Source organism: Sinocyclocheilus grahami, unplaced genomic scaffold (assembly GCF_001515645.1).
Source record: "Sinocyclocheilus grahami isolate Dianchi unplaced genomic scaffold, SAMN03320097.WGS_v1.1 scaffold300.1, whole genome shotgun sequence".
In the NCBI taxonomy this organism is placed as follows: Eukaryota; Metazoa; Chordata; class Actinopteri; order Cypriniformes; family Cyprinidae; genus Sinocyclocheilus; species Sinocyclocheilus grahami.
The window spans coordinates 795748-802036 of NW_015505479.1; the positions used below are offsets into that span (position 1 = coordinate 795748).

At 34.0% G+C, this 6289-nt stretch overlaps 1 protein-coding gene and 1 pseudogene across 1 annotated transcript in view; both read right to left on the reverse strand.

The window, feature by feature from the left end:
• The window catches only part of LOC107601168 (coiled-coil domain-containing protein 149-A-like), a 13197-nt pseudogene extending 7803 nt beyond the window's left edge, over positions 1–5394 (reverse strand).
• Positions 1291–6289, reverse strand: part of LOC107601167 (uncharacterized) — a 28612-nt gene continuing 23613 nt past the window's right edge. The window contains exon 7 of the mRNA XM_016293232.1: positions 1291–1300. The gene's annotated coding sequence lies outside the window, so the exon portion shown is untranslated. The remainder of the gene's footprint in view (positions 1301–6289) is intronic.

Here is a 6289-nt window from a genome sequence, read left to right on the forward strand (position 1 = left end):
TAATAACTGTTGTCTCTCAAAATCCACCAACATATTTGATTAGAATTGTTTTGGCTTGTAACAAGTGTTTCATCTGTGCATATTTTTCTTCTGATTCAGACGAGACAACTTCTTCACTGGAGGAAGCATTATTATCGATTACGGACTGGTATTTTAGCCAAAAGCAACAGTTTGAAGTTTAAAACGTCTTAACGATGGATGTGTTTTTTAAAACACGCAACTTTTTGCTTCTCAAGACGTTAACTGGTGGACTGGAGTGGTGTGGATTACTTGTGGATTATTGTGATGTTTTTATCAGCTGTTGGGACTCTCATTCTGACGGCACCCATTCACTGCAGAGCATCCATTGCTGAGACACTGATGCAATGCTACATTTCTCCAAATCTGATGAAGAAACAAACTCATCTACATCTTGGGTGGCCTGAGGGTGAGTAAATATTCAGCACATTTTCATTTTTGGGTGAACTATTCCTTTATTAATTTACCCATCAACACAATAATACAATAAATACAATAACAGGAGTCGTGACGGTTCTCAGCGCGGTTCAGAAAGCTAGTATCACTGTCACATGATTGACTGTTTCTTGACTCTGAGGAATAGCTGACGAGTGATTTCACAAATCGCTGTCAGTCGTCCCATATATTTTTGGAAGGGAGCTGGCGTTTACCACAGACATTGACAAATGCGGCATGAATGCATTTATTCTTAAACACATTAATGTCCCATCTGAATACCTGCTAATGAATAAAAAGCAGCATATCTCTAAAACTACGAGTACTGCTTGTTAATAATGAAATATTTGAACATTCTGTGCTGTTTCTTAATGAGTGCTTGACGTAAGCTGCCTAGCTGATAGTTTCGGACTATTCTGAATGCTCTTAATCAGTTCATAAAGTAGTCGTCAAAAGTGCTGATATTTGAAACCATGTGCAAAGACAAATTTCTTCAATAAAACACTACAGCTAAAGGCCATCCCTTATGAAACAATAAGTACTTTTTACTTTTAAAAAGAGCACTTGCTATGAAAAAGTGTGAACTGAATGTAATGTTTTCAGACACTTAATTGCATGCTAATAAAATGCTTTTTTATATCTTAAGTACGTCTTTATATGCACTTTCATAATTACTTCTATTGTCTTTGAGATACAGTTAAAGTACTGCTGAATGTACTGACAAGCATTTATGATAAACTACAATATACTTTAATGTCATTTCTATTCATCTCAGATGTTTACATACTGTATATTTGAAATTGCACATCTGTAATCATGACAATTTAGTACTTTTAAAATATATTAACTTTACATATCATATTGAATAAAACCTCTGCGCTACAGTCAAGAATGACACCTCACACCAAATGGCTTGTTTACTAGAATATCAATACTTAGATTCAATGCTACAATTCTATCCTACAAACAAAAAGACTGATAGGTATATGGGTAAAAAAAATAATAACTAACACTAGTAGCCAAAAAGAACAATATCAACAAAAGGAAAATGGAAAGCACAAAACAATGTGAACGACATGCAAGAAACACTCACCTGGGAGACTCCAGAGTCTTTAACTTTCTCTCCAAATCAGCAACTCGGTTTCCCAGAATTCTTTAAGGCACAATACATTCACTCAATACAGATTTATGTATAACATTACGTTTTTCTCTCATAACTGTGTATAAAACCTGCAGGTATTAAGATATTTGAACATACACTGTAAAAAAAAAGTTTTAAACTGTTTTTTTTAAAGCTGTAAATACAATAAAGATTATTACATTTTACAAGAAACTACAATTGTCTTCAAAATTTCACATTTAATTCAATGTTACTTGCAGTTTCTTTACAATTAACTGTGAAATCTGCTTTGCAATTTCTGAGTGAAAATTGTTTCCACACCAAATTTTTTGCAATAAAAGGTAAAACAGTTCATGCAAAAACAGTTACACACAAACCTGTTGGTCTGTCTTTGGTGCTGAATGATTATGTTCTTCTCATGAACGGTCTCCAGTAAGGCTGTGGCTAAAGACTTCAGGTCTGAGATAGACTGAGGTGTGGCTGGTAAACTGCAACCATTGTCCTCTGACAACAAACCCTGCACTGCAAACAGCAGGAATACAGGTGTGAAGAAGTCTACACAAGTGAATGCACTCATATGGCATGCTGAACAGCAACATTTCTTCACTTCCTTGTTAGTTCAGTTCTTTAAGCTTCTAAAATACGATGAACAAAGAGTGACAGCTGCTTAGTGGTTATGAGCGCTCTTTGTGAGCTTTCTAGGCAATCCAATTAAAATGTAGAACTTTGTTTTTTGGCCACACACACACACTATATACAAAAACAACAAAATACAAATGCACTAAATAAAATAATTTAATAAATGCATATTTACAATTTAAGCACTTAACTAAAATAAGTATTAATAAAAAAAATAACTAGAAAAGGCTGACTATATTCAGCTTGCTTCCATTTAGTGAGAAAAGCCTACTCTTCACCTGAACTAGAAAAAAAAGCTCCTCTGGTCTTCAGTGATGCGAGGACAACGTTTGAGTGTATCTGTGTGAGAGCAGAGCCAATTCTTAAAAGAACAATGCATATTTAAAAGCACACGTCCAGTTTTGTGTGAGTGAAGGAAATCTGCTTGCAAGTGGAGATTCGTGCTCGCGCATTAGGCCTACATGGATCACGTCACATTATGTGCTCTCGACATTGTCATTAAGATCGCACTATAGAAGAAAATTAAGTATAAAGAAGAGAAGAAAGCGTCCCTAGGCAGCTGCCTACACAGGACCCGCCACTGCCAGATGCAGTTAGAAGTTTACTAAAAACAAGCCTATCGCAAGACATCTGGTAGGGGGGGCCAGCCAGATTTCAGGGGAGGCCGGTGCCACCCCTGGCCACCACGTAGACACGCCCCTGGGCCTAAATATAACACAAAATGATCAAAAACGACACAAATAAGCTAAAAAAAATTTTTTTAAATAAGCTAAAAAGATGTTTATTTTAATTCATCCCCTCACTTTAAAAAAAAAAAAAAAAAGAAGAAGAAAACAAAAACAATCAGAATTCAGAGTCTTGCAAAACCTGAATATATAGAAGCCTAATTTTAAAAATGTGATTTCTAGACATCGTGTAAATTAAGCTGAGGGTAATTTTTTTTAAATACTTTTTCAATAAATTATAAGCAGCTGGAAAAGTCAAATTCATTGGTTGTAACAGTGTGTTTAAAAAAACGTATACAGTAAATTTGAAACATCTGGAAACGTCAAATTCATTGATTAAAAAGAGAGGGTACATTTTTTTTTATTTAAATCCATAACATACATACATAACATATAGAGAAGTCAAACTTACTGGTTTAAAAAAGTGGGATCCCTGTAAAACAAAAAGCCTCCGGAATTCTGAAACTTATTTCAATTGTATTTTTTCTAATTATTAGTTACTTATTTTTTATTTTAACCTATGGATAATCCTAATCTGTGTACATTTAAAAAAAAAAAGTTCTGAAAACAAAACTCAGGAAATGTAGCCTGAATGTGAAGGACTTAAAAAAATAGTTGTGGACAATGGAGTGGCCTTGGAGTCAAAACGGTTGAGAAGCACAGCATTAAACATAATGAAGATCTGCATTAAGACTCCCGGATTTGTTCTCCATGCAGAGCACGTGTCCACGTCGATGATACGCTTCTCCTGGCCGCCCAAGATGTGGTTCAGCTCGAGGTTGAGACGCTCGGCCTTCTCCTTAAACACGGTCCTCTCTGCCTTTACATCCTGCAGTTCATCACTCAGCGTCTTCAGACTGTGTTCAAGCTCTTCTCTCTTAATAAAAAAGAAAAACTAAATAAATGGTACCAGTAGATGTTCTTACAAAGAACTGTATTTATAGTGAAAATATCATTAGGACGCAATTAGATCATGAAGAATATGTTGTTCTTATTCACCAAAACTGGAGAAGTGCAATAAAAGAGGATGGGAATCACAAAAAACCTGAACATCTAAAGACGCACATGCAGTGCTGCTTTCTCCAGCTGCCTGATCAAATGTCTGACCCCCACTTCATCGTCCTCAAGCCTCTGTCTGGTGATTCTTAACAGCTATGAAGAGAAGAAGACAACAGGGATGTGAAAAGCTTATTATATATCTGTATATCATTAGCTATGTTTCCATATTTCCATCTGACTAAATAAGCTTTCCATTGATGTATGGTTTGAGACAACTTATTTGGCTGAGATACAACTATCTGAAAATCTGGAATCTGAGGGTGCAACGAAATCAAAATATTGAGAAAATCATCTTTAAAGTTGTTCAAATGAAGTTCTTAGCAATGCATATTACTAATCAAAAATTAAGTTTTGATAAATTTACAAAATATCTTCATGGAACATGATCTTTACTTAATATCCTAATGATTTTTTGGCATAAAAGAAAAATTGATAATTTTGACCCATACAATGTTTTGTTGGCTATTGCTACAAATATCCCCCAGCGACTTAACACTGCTTTTGTGCTGCAGGGTCACATATATCAAATAAATTATTGGATGCACATAAAAACTCATATGATTGGACAACTAGACAGCATCTCAAATATTGTTTTAGTTGTTTTGAAATGCTTTCTGTCATCAAAACATTTTGGTATAATTACCTACCAGAACTCTCACACAATTGCTTAGCTAAACATCAGCCAGCCGAATGCAAAAATAACATAACAGTGTTTGTTATTGCACAAATCATTTATTATGTGGGGGGAAAAAAGTCACTGGCTTTCCTCTCTTGCTGCAACTTTTTATTATTTTATTGCTGATACTTTGTGTCATTTTCACAGGAAGAGGCAATTCTGTGCTATCGAACACGTGGGATGGAAGCAGAGCTAATGTTTTATGTGATATTCCAATTTTTGGCACAGGTTTAATTAGCAACTTTGGATGGAAACATAGCTATTTTTGAACGGTTTTATCATTTCTTTACCTTATTGTCTCAGTGAGTCTCTTCTTTTATCTCTTCAGCAAGCTGCTTATTCTCTCCCTCGAATCCATCAACAACTGAGCCAGACTGACCTGAGAGAGAGAGAGAGAGAAATGCAGAGAGAAGGAGAAAGTGATGACCTGCGTGAAATATCACAATCATCAACTGACCTGATTACGTTTTTCTGGAGGAAGTGAAGAGTCACCATCCTGGAATTCATTATAAAACATACTGATGAACTATGAAGCCAAGAAGCTTTTAAATATCAATAATAAAATATCAAAATATAAATATCAATTACTCTGCACAGTAAGTATGCAGAGACACACAATCAGTTCCCTGTGTTTCTTCTTCAAGCTCTGGTGTGTCTCTCGCAGCTGGTTGGCCATCAGTTTGTACTGGTCTCTCTCCTGCTGACAGCTGTCCAGCTCTTTGGACAGAACGAGGAGCGCTCCCTTCTTGCTCTCCAGCTTACGTTTGCATATCAAGAACTACAGAAATGAGTCACAAAAGCATCAAAAATGTAAAAAATAATAGCAAAAACTACTATAATTAAGCTATATTTATATGGGCTATATTCACTTTTTTCAGAGTACTACAGCACTTTTTAGTACTGGGATATGACAAAACATTTGTTGCCCATACAATAAAAACAAATTCTGGTCAAATATATTTTAAACACACTGTGACTGTGAAGCTAAATAAAATATTTGTGAAATCATAAATATATATGTATTTAATTTCAACCTTCTTATTCCAAAATATATTTTTTAAATGTATTTCAGGGTGAAGAAAATATTTGTATTTCAGGGTTTATTTGTTTGCTTATGCACATTACAGAACACTTCATATTAATAGTGTACAGCTGAATTTGACATTAACTGTCAGTAGGACATTTAACGATAACAAGGCAGTATCATATCATACTGTATGATTGATATGATATTTTAAAAAGGAACCAGAACAACCAAGATGCACAAAATACAAAACTGCTATGTGCACTTTAGTTTTTGACAATTCATTATATGGGATACAACATGACACTTCAATGATAACACACAAAGTATTAAAAGCATCAGTATAATTCCTGTTAATAAACAGAGCAATAACAATAAAGAGTGCAAAATATATTTTTAAATGCTTTTAAAAATATATTTTCATAAATATACAAAAAATGGCCACAAAATGTATTTGTAGAAAACATATTTATGTAAACATATTTTCAAATATATTTTATCAAATATATTTTGAAAATTTTTGTATATTTTCAAATACATAAAAAATATATATTTGAATATATATATATATATATATATATATTTATATATTT